Here is a 21118-nt window from a genome sequence, read left to right as displayed (position 1 = left end):
CAAATTAAAACCACCTTGAGATATCACCTAACCCGAGCGAGAATGGCCTATATCACAAAATCTGAAAACTGCAGATGCTGGTGTGGATGTGGAGAGAAAGGAACACTTTTACACTGCTAGTGGGACTGCAAGCTAATACAACCTTTTGGAAGGAAGTATGGAGAACCCTCAAATCCTTATTTAACAAATGGTGCTGAGAGAACTGGTTATCCACGTGCAGAAGACTGAAACTGGACCTGTACCTCTCATCATTGACAAAAATTGATTCTCACTGGACAAAAGATTTCAATTTAAGACACGAAACTAAAAATTCTAGAAGAGAGTGTCGGGAAAACGCTTGAAGATATTGGCCTGGGAAAAAACTTTATGAGGAAGACTATTCCCCTCCTCCCCCGGCAATTGCAGCAACACCAAAAATAAATAACTGGGACTTGATGAAGCTTAAAAGCTTTTAAATGGCTAAGAGTACCACAAACAGAGCAAACAGACAGCCCTCAGAATGGGAGAATATTTTTGCATGTTATAAATCTGATAAAAGGCCTGATAACTAGAATCTACAGAGAACTCAAATTAAACAATAAGAAAAGTGCAAATAATCCCCTCTATAAGTGGGCAAGAGATTTGAACAGAAACTTCTCCCAGGATGACAGACGAATGGCCAAGAAATACATGAAAAAATGTTCATCATCTTTAATCATCGGAGACATGCAAATCAAAACCACTCTAATATATCACCTAACCCCAACAAGATTAGCCCACATCAAAAAGTCCAAAAACACTAGGTGCTGGTGTGGATGTGGAGAGAAGGGAACACTTCTACACTGGTGCTGGGATGTAAACTCAGACAGCCTTTTTGGGGAGAAGTATGGAGAAGCCTCAAAGATCTGGAAGATATCAGACCTTCCATTTGACCCTGCAATCCTATTACTAGGTATCTACCCAGAAAAAAAAAATCATTTTACCACAAAGACATTTGCACTAGAATGTTTATTGCAGCTCAATTCATAATTGCCAAGTTGTGATGGATCAAACAAACTGTGTTATATGTACACCATGGAATATTGTTCAGCCACTAAAAGATGGAGACTTTACATCTTTTCCATTTACCTGGATAGAGTTGAAATACATTCTTCTTAAGTATTGCAAGAATGGAAAAATAAATATCCAGTGTACTCCATACTAATATGAAATCAATATATAAAACAATTACATGTTCCTAAGAATAATAAAACACTATTATAGTCCAGGTGGGGGTTAGAGGGAAGTGAGAGGGAGGAGGGGGGAGGATGATTGGCAGGAGAAGGGAGGGTGTGAGGTGGGATCTCACCTAATGTGCACACTGTGAGGTTGTATAACATGCCCCCTGGGTGTGAGAACAATGTAACCTAAACATTGTAGCCTCATATTAATTTGAATAAAGTTTTAAAAAAGTAAAAAAGAAAATGCTGGAACAATTGGACAGCCACATGCAAAAAGTGAATGTAGACATGGACTTTGTGCCCTTTATAAAGATTAACTCAAAATGATCACAGACTTAAATGCAAAACCCAAACCTTCAAACTCCTATAAGATAACAAAGAAGAAAACCTACATCAGCGGTTCTTCACCTGTAGGTCGCGACCCCTTTGGGGGTCCAATGACCCTTTCACAGGGGTCGCCTAAGACCATTGGAAAACACATTTTTGAATAAAACACATATTTTTGCACACATGAAGTAGCAACAAAAATTAATTTTATGGTTGGGGGTCACCATAGCATGAGGAACTGTATTACAGGGTCACGCCATTAGGAAGGTTGAGAACCTCTGACCTAGACGATCATGGCTATAGGGATAAGTTTTTAGATATAATACCAAAGGCAGAATTCATGAAAGAATTGATAAGCTGAAATTCAGCAAAAATAAAATACTTCTCTGCAAAAGACAATGTGAGGAGACTAAGAAGAGCCACAGATTAAGAGAAAATATGTGCAAGAGAAACATCTGAGTAAGGACTGTTACTCAGAATACACTACGAACTCTTAAAACCTCAACAGTAAGAAGCAAACAGTCCAGTTAAAAACTGGGCAAAAGGCCTGGACACCTCACCAAAGAAGACACACAGATGGGATGGAGGATATGGATAGAAACATATTAAGCATAATACTTCATTAGAAAATTACAAATTAAACAATGAGATATTGCTGCCTACCCATTAGAATGGTAAGAATCTAAGCACTGACAATACGAAATGTTGGTAAGAACGTGGAGAATCAGGAATGCTTACTGTACAGAAAATTCCAGAAGAGCCCACTTTGGAAGACAGTTAAGCAATTTCTTGTAATACTGAATATCCTTTTCCTGTACAATCCAGCAAAGTGCTCCTTGGTATTTACCCAAATGAATTGAAAAGTCATTCATTTGAGTAAATTTATTGTGTGATTCCAATTTATGACATTCTGGAAAAGACACAACTATGGAGACAATAAAAGATCAGTAGTTATCAGGAGTTACAGGGGAAGGGAGATATGAATAGGTGAGATAGAGGGGATTTTTATGGCAGTGAAACTATTCTGTATGAGACTGTAATGATAAATACATATCATTACACATTTGTCAAAACCCATAGTAAATATCACACCAAGAGTGAACTTAATGTAAACTATGGACTTTGGGTGTCAGTGTAAGGCCATCAGTTGTAACAAGTGTACCAAGGTGGTGCGTGATGCTGATGTTGGGAGGTTGTGTATATGTGAGGACAGGAATGTATGGAAACCCTCTGTATTTTCTGCTCAATTTTGTTGTTAAGTCTAAAACTGCTCTAAAATATAAAGTTTGTCAATTTTTTGAAAGGACAATATATCGAGACCGAATGAGGTTTATTCCGGTAATTCAAAGGTGATCAACATGTGAAAATTGATATAATTCATCAACAGAATAGATGAAAGGAAAAAAGAATGTTCTTCTCAATAGGTACAGAAAAAGCATTAGGCACAATTCATCATCCATTCATAATCAATCAACAAACAATGCAACAACAACAACAAACTCCACAAAAAACTTTTGAAACTAAAAATAGAAATAATTTCCTTAATCTAATAAACAACTTCTATAAAAACCCTACGGCTAACATCATACTTAATGGTGAAAGACTGAATGTTTTTCCCTAAAAATCAAGAACAAGGCAAAGATGTACTTTCTCGCCATTCCTACTAGTGGGAAGGAAGAAATAAAACTGTATTTGCAGACAGCATGATTGTCTATGCAGAAATTCCCAAAGAATTTATAATAAAACTTTGTGATTTAATAAATGGGTTTAGCAATATCAGAGGATACAAGGTTAACTTACAAGAGTTAATCATGTGTGTATATTCCTATATGCCAGCAATGAAAAATAGGAATTTGAAATTTAAAAGGAAGCACCATTTAAAATAATACCACTAAGGGTAGAAAAAATTAGGTATAATCTTAAGGCAGAGGTGTCCAACCTGTGGACTCTGGGATCTATGCTGATTTTGTGGATAACTTTTTTTCTGTGGTGGTCTTTGCTTATCAGCTGTGTGAATGTCTGTGTGTTCACTGTGTGGTCCAAGACAACTCTTACTCTTCCAATGTGCATCAGAAAAGAAAAAATAAATGGATACCCCAGATCTAAAGTATATGTGCAGGTTCTGTATGCTAAAAACTAAAAAATAGTGATGAAATAAAACAAGATATAAATAAATGTGGAGAAACAATGTATTCATAGATTGGAAGACTCAAATTTGTTGAGATGTCCTTCTCCCACAATCAGCACAATCTCAAGGAAAATCTCAGAAGGCATATTTTTCAAAAGTTGTTAGGGAAAAGGCAATGAAACTAGAAGAACCAAAAATTTTTTGAATAAGACAACAATAAAAAGAACTAAATTAAAGGACATATACTATACTCAATGTTAAAAGCTGTAGTATTCAAGACAGTCTGGTATTATTGAAAGGATAGGCACAAATGTCAACTGAACAAAATAGCCCCAAATAAACCTACCCAAATAAAATCGATTGATTTTTGACAAAGATACAAGGGTAGTTCCACAGAGAAGGGACAGTTTTTGCAACAAATGGTGCTAGAAATAATTATTCAACCATATGCAAAAAAGGATCCTCAATATATAGCTCATATCTTAATACAGAAATTATCTAAAAATGGCTCATAGATTTAAATGTAAAATGTAAAACTATAAAGCCTTCAGGAGAAAGCGTGGGAGATCTTGGGTTTGGTGATGAGGTTTAAATTATCACCCCCAAAGCATAATTCATCAAAGAAAAAACTGAGAAATTGAGTTTTATGAAAATTAAAAACATATGCTTTACGAAAAATATCTGTGAAGAGAATGAAAAGAGAATGGAATAGATAAGAAAATATTTGCAAATTACATCTCTAATAAAGAACTTGTTTTCAGAATACAGAGAGAACTTTTAAACCTTAACAATAACAAAACAAATAACTTGATTTAAAAAATGGGCAAAATATCAAAAATATTCTTTTCCAAAGAAGATATGTAGGTGGCAAATAAATTATGGAAAGATGTTCAACATCCTTAGTCATTAGGGATATGTAAATTAAAACAACAGTGAGATATCACTATGCACCTATTAGAATGGCAAATACAAAGAACTGAATACAAAATACAGGCTGTGTTGTAGAATTGTGGGAATTAGATAGGTTCATTTCTCAATTCAATGTAGGATTGTGGGAATTAGGTTCATTTCGCCCCTCAATCCTGGGGTCTCCAGCGGAACATTCCTAGATGAATAATCCCTGGGTATTCTTCAGATCTGGGGAAGATGAAAAGAACCCAGAGGTGCCTGGGCTGGACCAGGCCTGTGCCTTTGAGAGTCAACAGAATATGTGATTAGATTAGGAAACCTGGTTTATTTCCCCTGCTTCTCCACCCCCTCTATTTAAATACATCCAGTCTTCCCGGGAATTTGGATTCTTTCAACCCTGACTTTTCCATAATGCACCTTTGTTGAAAATCAATAAAAGCCTTCTGAAGAGGCCAGAGAGGGGCTACATTTTCCCAGTCTTACTACTTGCCCTGAATTAATGTGCGCCTTCTCCAGGCACTTTCAGACTTTGTTTTAAACTTGGGTTATTTTCAGTGTCATTTTTCCCAGCTGGCTTTCAAACCAGGTCGGGGTTCACTCGCTAAAACCTCCGACATAAAGTCACAGAAACTCTGTAATTAATTGCTAGTGGAAATGCAGACTGGTACAGCCAGTTTGGAAAAAAAATTCGGCAGTTTCTTATAAAGTTAAGCGTATGCATTATATGACCCAGCAATGCCACTCCTAAGTATTTCTCCAAGTGAAATGAAAATTTATGTATGTGATGTTATATGAATTTTCTTTTTTTTTTGTTTTGAGACAGAGTCTCACCCTGTCACCCTGGGTAGAGCACTGTGGCATCATAGCTCACAGCAACCTCAAAGTCCTGGGCTCAAGCAATCCACCTGCCTCTCAGAGTGCTAGGATTACAGGCATGAGCCACTGTGCCTGGCCTGAATATTAATTAATAACTGCTCAGAAACAAGCAAAGTGTGAATGGATAGACTGTGGTAATCCATACAGTGGAATAGTACTCAGCAAGCAAAGATTATTGACTCGTACAATATGGGTGAATCTTAAATGCATTCTACTAAGGTAATCATTTGCGGGGCTGGGTAATGGGTATAGGGGAATCCTGTATTATTCTATTTTTGTGTACGAGTGAACATTTCTAAATAGTATAATAAAAGTTTTAAAAGGGTATTTGAATATTGTATTTAACGACATCACAATGCCCAGGTACTGCACAGATGAGGCTGAAGTTCCATGTTCTAAAGTCAGAAGCTGCAGTTGAAATGTTGCACAGGACACTGCTAGTTAAATGAAGATCAGATCTGGTAATGTAAATTGTTTTATTCTCTTTATACCAGCATATAGGTATGAAGAATTTGATTTGCCTAGGTAGTAGAGTGAGCATTTTTCCTTCTGTGTATCCCTTGTGTCTGTCACTGGAGGGTACGTGAGAATGAAGAAAGAAGTCTGCTGAAGCCGTATGTTTTATGTTTGTCTTTTCTTGAACTTGAGGTTGTCTGAAGCGTGAGAACAGCAAGTAATCAGTCATTCTCCTATATCACATTACTTGAGATCATTTCTTAAGATGATACTCATGAAGTTCTATTTACCCTGAATATAGTGCCACCTGGTAAGTTTGCCCCAGCTATTTAAGCTCTAATTAAAATATACTGAAGTTCAACTTCTCTTACACCCTCTTAATAATAACAACAAAAAGCCACTCAAAACATTACCAGAAGTTTCTGAAGTGATAGTAATGTACATCTTGATATCTTGATAGAGGTTTGGAATACGCGGGTGTAGACACATATCAAAACTTGGAAATTTATACTTAAATTTGTGCATTTCCTTGTGAACAAATTTTACTTCAAAAGAAAAAAGTCAACAAAAATTTAGCTCTAGTTAATGATATATATGCTGAGTTATTTAGGGGGAAGTCTACTAATGTCCACAATTTACTTTTAAATGCATCTAGGAAAATATCACGGACGGATGATTCATAGAGAAGCACACAGACGTGTGATAAGCCAAGCACAGCAAAGCTAATGGTAGAATCTAGTGGTGAAATAGAAAATCCTTTAAATTTTTCTATATGTTTTTACATTTTCATAATAAAATGCTGGAAAAAACCCTAAAAATGTAATGCTACCCTAGGTCAGCAGGAAACAAGGACGTACTGCTGTGACTGGGCTCATTCTGATTACAGGTGCCAGAGCGTTTTAGACTTAATCTGATTCCCCGAGTTCTGATCTCTTGGGTTCTGTTCACTTAAATCTGTTTACTTCATCCCCCCTCTACTTTGACTTTCTGGTTTATCTATTATTTTCTTTATTCATTTTCAAATATACGTATCTCCCTACTATGAACCAGGCCTTATATAACAGGGGATACAGTCTTGCCCCTGCTTCCGTTGATGGCTTATTCCCAGTAACTAGTACTTCTTACCCCTTAATTCTACCAGGAATGCTGGTTCCTACATCTTTTTCTGAGCCTATGACAGACAGGACCATTTCCTCCATTCCAAGGGCTTAAGAGTTTTTAGGAGTTCTATGAAAATTGTTTTATACTTGACAAAAGTCTTCCATTTTAAAAAAGAAAACTGCAAAATCCTATATGTTCTCTGGGCCTTAGAAACTGTCTCTCTGATTCTCCCTTTCTGTGGTTCTGAATCCCACAGGATGGCCGACATTTCTGGTCCCACTGGTAAATCTAGCTCTAAGGCAGGTGCTGCAGGAGAGTCAGATGCTCCAACAGTGGGAGGGATGTCTGAGCTATGAGGCCCTAAGGCAGGTGCTCCATCAGGGGGAGGGATGTCTGAGCTATGAGGCCCTAAGGCAGGTGCTCCACGAGTGGGAGGGATGTCTGAGCTATGAGGCCCTAAGGCAGGTGCTCCACGAGTGGGAGGGATGTCTGAGCTATGAGGCCCTAAGGCAGGTGCTGCAGGGGAGTCAGATGCTCCATCAGTGGGAGGGATGTCTGAGCTATGAGACCTTAAGGCAGGTGCTCCATGAGTGGGAGGGATGTCTGAGCTATGAGGCCTTAAGGCAGGTGCTCCATGAGTGGGAGAGATGTCTGAGCTATGAGGCCCTAAGGTAGGCAGGTGCTGCAGGGAGTCAGATGCTCCAACAGTGGGAGGGATGTCTGAGCTATGAGGCCTTAAGGCAGGTGCTCCATGAGTGGGAGGGATGTCTGAGCTATGAGGCCTTAAGGCAGGCAGGTGCTGCAGGGGAGTCAGGTGCTCCAACAGTGGGAGGGACATCTGAGCTACCAGCGCCTAAAGCCACTGCAGCTTTAACCCTGAACTTCCCTGTCCTGACTCCTTGTTCACCAGGCCACCTTCTGATTCCTACATAGGTCTACACTGTAGACTCTATAGAAAGGGCAGTATTTCTTTGAGTATTTCTGGTCTCTATAATAGTGGTTTCTCAGGCAAACTTCAATAAAACAGCTTGTAATTAAAAGCTGTCACATCACATGTCCAGAATTTGAGAAAAGAAATAGGCCAATCATGTCAACTATTATTATTACTTTGGACCCTGTGGCCAAGAATTTCCCAGTATAAATTAAATTGTTAATGTAAGAGGGATGAGGGATATTCTGACGTGTCTTGTCATCTACTGCCTTAGTTCTAAGCTTAGCTCTGGTTCAGTGCTTCTCAACCGTCCTAATGCCATGACCCTTTAATACAGTTCCTCATGTTGTGGTGACCCCCAACCATAAAATTATTTTTGTTGCTACTTCATAACTGTATTTTGCTACTGTTATAAATTGTAATGTAAATATCTGACATGCAGGATGTATTTCCATTGTTACAAAGAGGTCACGACCCACAGGTTGAGAACCGCTGCTCTAGTTGATTCAGGCCTCATGAAGCCTTGTTTTATCTTGTTGTCAACTTCTAGGTCCTAACACTATTGTTCTCCCATTGTACACCAGGCCCATCTTACAGTGGAGACCTTGGCTTCTGTTTCTCCATCTTAGCTGTTGTTTTAGAGCCTCTTGGGATAAGGCCCAGTCAAGCCACTCCCCAGGTCCCTTGGACTGCTGTGATGCTCCTGAGGTTTGTGGTGCCCGGATACCCCAGAACTAGGGCTTAGACAGCTTTTCGCACATAAAATTTCTTTATTACAAAGGTTTTCACTTAGGCATACTAACAGGTATGAGAAGTTGATTTTAAATACTTTGTTTTAACCAAAGCAAACAAAAAAATAATGCCTTAGAAACCAATATTTGATGGAAAAGGAGAGCACTGTGGAACACTCTTTTTTTATTGGTTAGTAATTATGCCTTGATGGCTCATAAAATTACTGTGACATTCTTGATTTTATTGTTTCCCAAGGAAATCCTTCTCTATTTTAAATAAAGCACATTTTCTCCATTGCATGGATTGGTATCTCCACTGTCACACTATTACAACACTGTAAACATAAAGAACTCCGTAGTTTGACTACTGTAACTACAGAGGATTAGCTCCTAGGGAGACAGTGTGTACCCCTTTCTCTTCAGAGTCACAGTCTGAGGACAGCTCTTTGAAAGGACTCTGTTGACATGACTGAATCTTCCTGAACCAAGTCTTCACATCTCTGTTTTGTTGTAGTAATCTGAGTAACTGGAAAAGATTGAAATCTATTTCTCTTATAGGGATTTCTGCATAGGTCCTATTCCAGCCTACCTTTATATTTCCTGCATTTTTCTTTTGTTGTTATTCAGAAAAGCTATAGGGTATAAATACATAAGTGTGTACGTAGACACTCATATATATCTCTATTCAAAAGCTATAGAATAACTAGGCATAGTGGTTCATGCCTGTAATCCTAGCACTTTGGGAGGCCAAGGTGGGTGGATTGTTTGAGCTCAGGAGTTCAAGACCAGCCTGAGCAAGAGAGAGAGAGAAAAATTAGCTGGACGTTGTGGTGGGCATCTGTAGTCCCAGCTACTTGTGAAGCTAAAGCTGAGGCATGGGGATTACCTGAGCCTAAGAGTTTGACATTGTTGTGAGCTATGATGATACCATGGTACTCTACCCCCAGGGTGACAGAGTAAGACTATGTCTCAAAGAATAAAAGAAAAAAAAGCTATAGCACATATATGTATGTGCATATAACATATATACAGAAAAATATATATACACACACAAAGCTATATAAAAATATACGTCTGTGAATGAAATTCTCCAAGCAACCAGTGTCTCTAAAAATTCTATTCTGGAAAGCAATCAGTGACATTTAGTTCACTATCTTGGGTGATCACAAAGGAATATAAAAATGTTTCCATTGCAAGTTGATAAGACCAGAACTGTGACAAACCTGTTTTAGTTACCATGACTTTTGTGTATTTAGTACCATTCAAATATATCCATCTAACATTATGACTGCTGTCACTGGTACATATATTATATAAAACCTTTCAGTAGAATGCTGTTTAGCACCTCTGATGTGAAAGGCACTGGGTGATCTTAAGTGTCTTGCAGGCCAAAGTAGGGTATATAAACCAACCACCTCACAAACTATACAAAGATACAATAGGGGTGATGCTAGGAATATTGAACTAGTCCTTACCTTGCTAGTAGGTAGTCAGATTAAAGTCCAAACTGATACTTTAATAAAGAATTGTTATATAAAGGAGTGTTAATAAAGTAATGCATTAAAACTTTTTATAATTGTATGAAGAAAGAATTCTGTTTACCCATAATGTTAATTATTAATTAATATCAAATGATTAATAAAATGATTAGCATTAATATTATGATTACTCTTTATTATAGAAATATGACTCGGTGCCTGTAGCTCAGCAGCTAGGGAGACAGCCACATACACTGGAGCTGGCAGGTTCAAACCCAGCCTGGGCTTGCCAAACAACAGTGACAACCATAACCAAAATATAGCCGGGCGTTGTGGTGGGCACCTGTAGTCCCAGCTACTTGAAAGGCTGAGGCAAGAGAATCGCTTAAGCCCAGGAGTTGGAGGTTGCTGTGAGCTGTAATGCTACATCACTCTACCCAGGGTGACATAAATACTACATATACACATTGTATTTATTGGACATATAGTAATTCATATGCATGCATTGTCTCACAAATATTACATAAATACTATTTACTGTTCGTATAACAGATAGGGTATTACATGTCAACTAGGCTTCAGTTTTAACTTTTTTTTTTTTGAGACACAGTCTCACTTTGTCACTCTTGGTAGAGAGCTGTGGCATCATAGCTCACAGCAACCTCCAACTCTTGGGCTCAAGTGATTCTTTTGCCTCAGCCTCCTGAGTAACTGGACTACAGACGCCCGGCTATTTTTAGAGATGGGATCTCACTCTTGCTCAGGCTGGTCTTGAACCTGCGAGCTCAGGCAATCCACCCCGCCTTGAACTCCCAGAGTGCTGGGATTACAGGCGTGAGCCACCATGTCGGCCCAGTCCACCCTGGAGAGTTGGCCATGAGGACTGCTCCCAGGCTGCCTGGGTCTCCAAGGTAGCACCCATTAGCTGTGTGGCTTCTGTGGAGGTCTCTGTGCAAGGAGAAGAGGCTTGGGTGGGTCACCAGTTCTCCTGTCCTAACAAAGGAGCATTATACTATGCTGTTTGATTTGGGCCCTGTGTGCAGCTTGTGGTTGCAAACTACTAGGGACACAAGGCACAGCAGCAGTGACACGCCTCTCAAATTGCATTATGACGATCTGAGGTGGGTGTGCCTCATTAGACTGTGAGATCCTTTCATTTCGTTTTGTATCCAGCCCTAAGCACAGTGCCTGGCTCAGGGGAAGCACCGCCCCAGTGCGGCAGAGCGGGCACTTCCTCTCAGCGGGCTCCCTCCCCTGGCCGGCAGGGGGCACCCCGCGCCATCGGCCGCCGCGCTCCGGGGCGTCCCGCCCGTCCCGGTCACGTGCTGGCTCCTTGACGTCCTCGGGGCGGGCCGTGCAGCGGCTCCGCTACCAGCAGCCGCGCCGTGTCCCTTTGCGTCTCCTCTTGGCTTCAGCGTTTGTCACCTTGTCTGTAAACACGCAGGATGGAGAAACCTGCACAAGTGCATTGGAATATCATGAGCTGCACACCCAAGAAAGTGCTGATTACGATTAGTCCAAAGGCATAAAAACAGTCTAGAATTGGCTTAAAGAGCACCAAGCCATGAGGTCTTGCAAAGTAGACATACATTAGAAAAGCTGCCTGGTCAGTCTTCTGGAAATTTCAATACTGTTTAAATTAGAAGGCTGCTTATACTCAACTTGCTCGGCTAGTTCATCTAATCAGCTGTCTCATTTCTCACATGAGGAAATTGAGGTTTATGAAACTGGTCCTTTAGACTCTTTGGGGAGGATGTATCTACAGAATATTACACTTCTCTCAAAGCTGGGTTGTTGGCATGTGTTGAAAGTATGTGGGGAGAGTTTGAGACCAGCCTGAGCCAAAGTGAGACCCCATCTCTAAAAATAGCCGGGCCTTGTGGTGGTGCCTGTAGTCCCAGCTACTGGGGAGACTGAGGCAAGAGGGTCGCTTGAGCCCAGGAGCTGGAGGTTGCTGTGAGCTGTGACGCTGCGGCACTCTCCCGAGGGTGACAAAGTGAGACTCAGTCTCAAAAACCAACCACACAAAAACAACAAGAAGGTAGAGAGGTGGCCATTTGGAGAAATGCACCTTGATTTTTCTCACTGTGTCTCTCTCACTGGCCGTGTCTGTGCACACACACAGACATACTATACATTTAGATAGAAACGTTTAAATTTTTTTAAAAGTGTAATAAAAAAATATTTTTATATATAATAAATATACTTATCTTCTTCAGACTCTTGAGAGAGGCAGCATAGTGACTCAGTAAATAGCTGTGACCCATCCATACTATCTGGGTTTGAATTCTGGTTCATTACTTATCTGTGTAACCTTGTGGAAATTTCCTGAAGCTCTCTGTGCCTTCATTTCCTCATCTATGAATGTATCTCTCCCATCAACTCTCACCTCCTGTTTCAGGGAAACCATGACCTCCTTCAAGGCAGGGTCTTTAATGGGCACCCTCCCTTTCGCTGGAGGCCTCCCAGTTGAAGGTAGCCATTCCTGGCTGTATTCTGGTTGTCTGTAGGGCCGGCAGGAAAGCAGACAAGGACAGTATGTTCATGTGGTGTGGGAAGTCTCGACTTCAGGGTGACCCTTGGGAAAGGGGAGTCCCACAGCCCAGTAGAGGCCCCCTCAGACCTTGGCCATGACTAGGGTCAGGGCTATCACCGGACAGGCCATGGCAGCTCTGAGAGGCGCTGGGGGCAGCACTTAATATCTGTCAGAGGCTCTTCAGCCTGGTGGAGAAGCAAGGCAGAAAAGCATCCTGTAAAGAAATTCTGTGTTGAACGTGGTCCCAAGAGAGGAGGCTCCACTTGAGATGAAGGGTTAGGGGTAGTTTGCAGAAAGGGGCTTGGAGAAGAGGCCCTGGCAGGACAGAGACGGTGTTGCAAAGCAGCAGCTCAGGATTTTTTTGAAAGTGAGTACCATGAAGGGAAGCGAAGATTGAGGGTCCTTAAACAGGAATTGTTATAAGAATTCTCCCCAGCCAATGGGAAGAGAGGGGCCTAAGCACTTTTTTGGCTTCTCAAACTTGCAGATATCTGGGAATCACCTCCAGATCTTGTTAAATGTTAAAATGCAGAGTCTGATTCAGCAGGCTGAGTAGCAATACCACTCAGATTCTGCCTTTCTAACAAGCTCCCTGGTGAGGCTGCTGGTTCTTAGATTCCAGTTTCAGAAGCAAGGGTGTCTTCTAGACTCAGAATAGAGGGAGCTGAACAGTAGTGGTGGTGTACCAGAGACTCACCCCTGGGACAAATTCTTTGGGAGGAACCTCTTCCAGGTCTAACTCAAATTCAAAGGCGCTTCTGCAGGTTCTCGGGTAGTAAAAGGATTTAAGGAAGAGTTCAATGATGGAGCATGGAAGGAAAGGGCTGTCAGATTTAGTGACCTCTCATTTACCTCTCTAGGAGGTAGAAAGAAGAATGGTTGCCAGGCAGTGGCTCACGCCTATAATCAGCACTCTCGGGGGTGGATTGCTTGAGCTCACGAATTCAAGACCAGTCTGAGCAAGAGTGAAACCCCTGTCTAAAAATAGTTGGGCATTGTGGCAGGCACCTGTATTTCCAGTTACTCAGGAGGCTGAGGCAGGTGAATCACTTGAGCCCAGGAGTTTGAGGCTGCTGTGAGCTGTGACACCACTGCACTCTGCCAAGGGCGACAGAGTGAGACTCTGTCTCCAAAAGAGAAAAAAAAAAAAAAAGAATGGTCAGGTAGGGGCCCAGATCACCAATATTCAAGGAGACCTGGTGAGGCAGAGGAAGGTGCTGGCCAGAAATTGCTGGAGGGCCTAGAGCAACTGCCAAATTCTCCACAGGCAGTTTTCACAGGTTACCTGGAGGCCACCATTGGGAGGCTTTGAAAGAAAGTACTGGTTTACTCCACAGCAGCACCTGCCAAACTAGAAAGAGAAAGCTGCTGATTGTGATGGAAGCAGACTGTTATCTGTACTAAATTTAAAGCGGCTTACCAGGGGAAAATGAGGACAGCCAAGTATTGCCACAAAGGGCTGGGTGTTGGCTTTGGAGACACTGAGCTGCACTTACAGATAGAGTTACCAGGTGTTCTGTGTTGGACTGGACAGTGTGGCATTCCAGCTTCTGATGTGTTAAAATGCAGTAAATGCCTGTGTTTTAAAAAATTATTTTTATGTCAGATGTGCTTTATCTTATGTTTTGATTGATTTTTCATCAGCAGAGTTCTGAAATTTCAGCTTTCACTTTTTCTGTTAAGCACTGAAAGGACAAAAACTACTTAAAAGAGCCTTACAGTTCTTTTGAAATGTGAGGACTCCTTTTTATTTATCCATGTGAAGTAAAATGTTCCAACGTGACTGTTAAATATTCTGTTAAATAAAGTAAAAGTCTGTCCCTTAGGAGGGGAGGGTAAATGCTACAAGAAGGTTTTTACCCTCAGTCCTTGGGGTGGATATTTTTACAGTCTCGTCTGCGACAGCGCTGTTGTCTCCAGGGCAGTAGGAGGAGCTCTCACAGTTACTGGGGTTTGCCTTGTGCCCACAGCGTGCGCCCTGCACCTCTCCACGCACTCCTCACGAAAACTCTAGGTCTTGTTGCTCCATTTTACAGAATAGAAGACAGGCTCACTGACTAAGCACTGAGGCCCCAAAGCTGGAAGTCATCCTCAATTCCTCTTTTTTTCTAAGACCCCTCATCTAATTTTTTTTTTTTTTCAGTTTTTGGCCAGGGCTGGGGGCTGGGTTTGAACCCACCACCTCTGGTATATGGGGCCAGCGCCCTACTCTTCGGAGCCACAGGCACCGCCCGGACCCCTCATCTAGTGTAGTAACAAGTCTTGTCAGCTATAACTCCAAAACATATTTTTTTAATATGACCTTATTTTCCACCCTCATTCTCTCCTTGCTTGAATGTTGCATTAGTGTCCAAACTGACCCCCGAGCCAATCTCACCTTACAGTGAGCAGAAGTCTGAGAGGCCATGGGCACGGGTTGGGGAGAAGGGCAGACCTGGTGGGAATGTGCAGGTGTCCAACCCAGGGACGTGGCTCTGACTGAGTGGGAGGGAAGGTGGTAGTGGGATGTGATTGTGTAGAGGGCAGGTCTGGCTACGCGGAGAGGGGCTCCACGTCAAAGGAGCAGTGAATATGGTGGCACAGGCTGGGGGCTGGGGGGAGGAAGGAGGTGCTCCTGTATTTGTTGCCATATGAATAGTGAATGAATGGACTCGGCCATGGTCTCTCTGCTAGCCGGTGAGGGAGCCCAGCTTCACACGCAGCACTTGAAGCCAGAGACCTGCTTTTAACCTCTGCGGGGAGGAGGAGGAACTGGCAGGGGAGAGGGGCTGCTGCGGCCCCTGGTGCTCTGAGATTATAGTAGCTTCCCCCTGCTGGAATACGCTGAAAAGAAAGAAAATACTCCCATTATGGAAGCTTAATAGTAGAAAGGAGAGAGAGTGGAAGGTAGAAAAATTTCCTCTATAGAAAGTCACCAGGAAGGACAAAAACCAAACAAAACAATGAGAGAGGACAGGTCTGAGATTGGGGTATTCAGCAATGGCCACTTAGGCCTGTGTGTGAATTTTTTTTTTTTTTCAAAGAAAAGGCATTGAGAGAGTGCTTTTGGAATTAACATTTTTTAAAAAAATAACCTTAAAAAAATGAAAAATCTGTAAAACTACAGACAACATGGCGATGAAAGGAAAGACCATGACTTTAAGCCCCCATTCGTGGGAGAGCGACTGGCTTAGAGGGTGAAGCTATGCAAATACCGTAGGGCCTCTGGGAGCTGCCCACCTACGGGACTGTGACAAACTGGAGGTAGGTGAGGATCCCCAGCCTCTTCCTGTGAGCCAGGCTACCTGGATGTATCTACTATTTTAATTTCTCTTCATTACTTGCCAGCACGGTGGCACTAGAACTTGCAGATCTTTGAGGGTAACTGGCACTACTTTAAAATCCCATTCCCAGGCCCCAGTACACGCCTTCTGATACACGTTACCTGAGATTCTATATATTTAAACTGATATCCAGGGCAGTTTCTATGACTTTGAAAGGCTGAGAACAATATCCTTGCTTTTAGAAAAGTTGTTTAAACTTTGCAGCTTTGTCTTGGTTGTGGCATGGATGTTGAGAAATGTCCTTTGTCATCTCATGGTTGTGCCTTAGAGATAAAAGGGAGAAATTACTCAAGGAGCCTCTAATGGAGCCAAGATCAGCGGTCAGAGTTTCTTAGAGAAGGGTGGCTCTCTTGGCCAGGGGCCAGGGGCCAGGGTTTTGTGGTCTCTGCTTCTGGCCCCTGCAGTCACAGGGGGAATCTTTTCCAGTGTCAACCTTGGAGCAAATGAACTTTATTTTGATTATAAAAGCAGTGATTCCATGTCCCTATATCTATTGCTCTTTTTTTTTCTTCTTTCCCCATCAGACTTCCAGAAATCATGGTTCATACTCCCGTCTCATCTTCCTTAAAACCTCATTCACTCCTGGCTGCAGTGGAATGAAGATCGCCCTGGGGACCTGCCCTGTGTGACCTTGGGCAGGGTAATGAACTACTCCAAGCCTCAGTGTTTCCCACTGTGACTTCTAAAGATAAAGCAAGGAAAGACTCTTAACGCAGTCCCTGGCACACAGAAAGTACTAACCGCATCCCTCTTCCTGCCCTGCCTCACTCTGGCTTCAAGACAAACGAACTTTCTTTCCCTAAAACGATTAGTAATCTACTTGGAAAATCCTGTCATTTTTCAGGGTTCAGTTTATTTATTTAATTTTTTTGTCAACATTTAAAACTGTACTCAGTTCTTGAAAGTCTTATTCTTTTTCTATGTTAATATGCCACTTTTTCCATTTTTCCTCTCTCCGTCCCCCCGGCCCCCATCTCAGCAGTCCCTGTCTGCCCAGTGACACAGAGTTGACAGCCAGGCTATCCTGACTGTGCAAAGGTGGCACAATCATTTGTTTCCTAAAGAGGGACTTACATAAATAGCCACATGAAGATTTAGCTTTTTCCTTTCATACACCTTACATTTAGGTGTATTAATGAAATGCAGCTGTTCAAATGCAGGATTCTGAAGATGATGGAAAGATGCAGGTGGGATTACTGCCACGCCTTACAGAGAGTGCAATGTAGAATCCTACGTGTGAGAGTCAGGGTGAGATTCTGTTGGTCTTAAGGAGGCATTATTGCCACATGGTGCAAAACTGATGGCATCTGACCCTGGACTGCAGCCACAGCCACACCCAGATCCTCCAAGAGAGACAGACGGGCAGGGGACACAGCAAATGAGAACAGCAGCACCACTCTGCTGTGAATACTCTGGTAAGCTGGGCCTGCTTCGGTTTCAGAACTGGAGGTTTCCTCTATCTCCCAGGCTTAAACTGCTTCTTATCTCAGCAAGAGCATATCAGACGGATGCATGGTCTCTTCCTGCCGGAGATCCTTGTTTCGAAGTGAACAAAGAGGCCGCAGAAAGGGAAGAGAGGCTCTCGGATATGCCGGAGAGCTGCTTCCCAACTCCACATTCACAGAAGTCAAGTTGGTACCTTAAAATCAGCCATGACGGGAGTATGTACACCATGGAAATTGGCGAACATCACAAAATAGAGGTCCCCACCTCCCTGCCCTGTTCAAAACTGATAGTTAACTATCTGCACACCCCTGAGCCAGCACCACAGAAGACGCCAGCCTGCCCACTGTGAGTCAGCACTGGTTACACGCACCACTTCTCCTTGTGAGGAGAGAGCAGTGTCTGGATTCACAATAAGGAAGGCAGAAGCCGAGCGCGGTGGTCACGCCTGTAATCCTAGCACTGGGAGACTGAGGCGGGTGGAGCACTTGCGGTCAGCAGTTTGAGTCTTAGCACTGGGAGACTGAGGTGGGTGGAGCACTTGCGGTCAGGAGTTTGAGTCCTAGCACTGGGAGACTGAGGCGGGTGGAGCACTTGCGGTCAGCAGTTTGAGTCCTAGCACTGGGAGACTGAGGCGGGTGGAGCACTTGCGGTCAGCAGTTTGAGCCCTAGCACTGGGAGACTGAGGCGGGTGGAGCATTTGCAGCAGGAGTTTGAGTCCTAGCACTGGGAGACTGAGGTGGGTGGAGCACTTGCAGTCAGCAGTTTGAGTCCTAGCACTGGGAGACTGAGGCGGTGGAGCACTTGTGGTCAGCAGTTTGAGTCCTAGCACTGGGAGACTGAGGCGGGTGGAGCACTTACGGTCAGGTGTTTCAGTCCTAGCACTGGGAGACTGAGGCGGGTGGAGCATTTGCGGCAGGAGTTTGAGTCCTAGCACTGGGAGACTGAGGCGGGTGGAGCACTTATGGTCAGGTGTTTGAGTCCTAGCACTGGGAGACTGAGGCGGGTGGAGCATTTGTGGCAGGAGTTTGAGTCCTAGCACTGGGAGACTGAGGCGGGTGGAGCACTTGCGGTCAGCAGTTTGAGACAAGCCTGAAAAATCTCATCTTTCTCACCTCTTCTCCTAAACGACAGGGACCCATTTTCAACTCTCTTTGGAGAACTCTAAACTTCTTCCTTGTTCTTAAATAAAATTTCTCTTTGAGAGGCTGGGCACGGTGGCTCATGCCTGTAATCCTACCAGTCTGGGAGGCCGAGGTGGGTGGATCACCTGAGCTCTTGTGTTCAAGACCAGCCGAGCCAGAGCGAGACCCTGTCTTTAAAAATACCCAGGTGCTGTAGTCCCACCTACTCGGGAAGCTGAGACAAGAGAACCGCTTGAGCCCAAGAATTTGAGGTTGCTATAAGCTACGATGCCATGGCATGCTACCCCAGGGTAACTGAGTGAGACTCTGTGTCCAATGAAATAAATCAAATTTCTCTTTGTTATACTGAAACTGGGCAGTCATACCTCTGTAGGCCTTTGCATCTCTGGCTCTCTCACCTTTTCTCCTTCATGAGAGGGACCCTCTTCTAGCTCTCTTCGGAAGTACTCTAAACTTTATCTTTGTTCTTAAATAAAACACCTCTTTGTTATAGTGGGAAAAAAAAAATAGAAAAACTAGCCAGGTATTGTGGTGAGCACCTATAGTCCCAGCTACTAGGGAGGCTGAAGCAAGAGGGTTACTTGAGTCCGGGAGTTTGAGGTTACTGTGAGCTGTGATGACACCACTGCACTCCAGCCTGGTGACAGCGGGAAACTGTATCTTAAAACCAAAACCAAAACCAAAACCAAAACCCAGGTGGTCGCTCAAACCTGTAATTCAAGCATTCTGGGAGGCCAAGGTGGGAGGACTGACTGAGTTCAGGAAATTGAGACCAGCCTTAGCAAGACTTGTCTCTTAAAAAAAAATAGAGTAATCAGCCAGCTGTGGTGGCCCATACCTGGAATCCCAGCTACTCAGGAGGCAGGTTGCCATGAGCTATGATGCCAACTTGATCCAGCCAGGGAGAAAGAAAAAAATACCAAACAAAACAGTGAATGTATGTAAGAACAAGTGAAACCAGAGTAAGAGCTACAGCCTAGTTGTATTGTGCCAGTATCAACGTCTTGGTTTTGATGATATACTATAGTTATATAAAATGTCATCACTGACAGACTTGAGTGATGCAATGAATTATTATTTCTAAATGAATTAATAAAAGTTGCTTTATTATTCTCAACAATTTTGAGCATCTCTTTGTTGTGGGAGCCTTTTCCTTACCCCTAGGCACTGTTACATGTTTTTCCTTTGTGCCCCTAAGGTTGCATATTGTAGGTTATATTTACAAAGTGCCATCTTCGTTAAAAACATTATTCTTTCCCTGGAAACTTTAATGGGCCACCAACCTTTTCCCAATTTTAAGAAGTGAGATATAGTTCATATACTATAAAATTTGCCCTTTTGAAGTGTATATTTCAATGATTTTCAGTATAGTTACCGGCTGTACAGCTATCACCACTATCTAATCCAGGACTTTTTCATTACTCCAGAAAGAGTCCCTGTCCTCATCAGCATGTCTCCCCCTCCCCGGCCCCCAGCATCTCCTAACCAGCTCTCCGTCTGGAAGGTGTTGCTCATTCTGAATGCCCCACACAATGGGCAACCTCTCTGTTGGCTTCTTTCACTTCCCATAATGTTTTCAAGGTTCATTCAAGTTGTGGCATGAACACTTCCTTCCTTTTTGTACACACACATACACACATGCTCCATATTTTGCTTATTCATTCGTCAGTTGATGGACATTTGGTTTGTTTCCATTTTTTGGCTATTTTGAATAATGCTGCCATGAACATCTGTGTACCAGTTACTGAGTGAATACATATTGTTGATTCTCTTGGGTATGTATCTAGGAATAGATTTACTGGAACATTTGGTAACTTTAATTTTTTTTTTTTTTTAATTCTTATTTTTACAGACAGGGTTGTTTCCCAGGCTAGTCTCTAACTCCTGGGATCAAGCAATACTCCTGCCTCAGCTTACTGAGTAGCTGGGGTTACGGACATGCCCCACTGTGGCCCCCTCCCCCTATGTTTAAGTTGCCGAGGAACTGCCAAATTTTTTATAGAGCATAGGTCAGCAACTTTCTTTTTTTTTTTAATTGAGACAGAGCCTCACTTTATTGCCCTCAATAGAGTACTGTGCCATCACAGATCACAGCAACCTCAAACTCTTGGGCTCAAGTGATTCTCTTGCCTAAGCCTCCTGAGTAGCTGGGACTACAAGTACCCACTACAACGCCCGGCTATTTTTTTTTTTTTTTTTAGCAGGCCCAGGCTGGGTTGGAACCCAGCAGCCCTGGTGCATGTGGCCAGCGCCCTACCACTGAGCTACGGGTGCCACCCAGGTCAGCAACTTTTAAAATAACTTTTTATCATTGTAAAAGTAATGTGAGGTCTGACAATTTTAAGTTCCTGACCTTGCCACTATGAGGTTACACTGGCAGCGCTGTACACAGAATGCGGTAAGATTTCATAGTTGGGTCTGTCTGTGTCTCCTCGTTGTGTTTGTGCTGACGTGTGGCGGTGTCTTGCTGAGTGGCGCTCGGTATTGTTACGTGTTTTCATGTGCTGTCTCAAGAATGACAGAGCTTGAATTAGA

General features: G+C 42.7%; 1 protein-coding gene across 13 annotated transcripts in view; it reads left to right on the top strand.

Annotated features, from left to right (window-relative positions):
• TRIM13 (tripartite motif containing 13) overlaps positions 1–21118 on the top strand; it is a 69192-nt gene that overhangs the window by 14644 nt on the left and 33430 nt on the right. For 4 of the 13 annotated variants that reach the window (XM_053564076.1, XM_053564073.1, XM_053564081.1 and 1 more), the window contains one exon: positions 16520–17410. The exons of 3 other annotated variants lie outside the window; for them this stretch is intronic. The gene's annotated coding sequence lies outside the window, so the exon portion shown is untranslated. Of the gene's footprint in view, positions 1–5802; positions 5901–16519; positions 19704–21118 lie in introns of those variants that run through there. 6 more of the 13 variants (XM_053564082.1, XM_053564075.1, XR_008374666.1 and 3 more) reach the window with 5 other exon arrangements.

The sequence above is a fragment of the Nycticebus coucang genome, chromosome 15 (genome assembly GCF_027406575.1).
Source record: "Nycticebus coucang isolate mNycCou1 chromosome 15, mNycCou1.pri, whole genome shotgun sequence".
Lineage (NCBI taxonomy): Eukaryota > Metazoa > Chordata > Mammalia > Primates > Lorisidae > Nycticebus > Nycticebus coucang.
The sequence above is the reverse complement of the archived record's forward strand: the minus strand, read 5'-3'. Positions and strand labels throughout refer to the sequence as shown.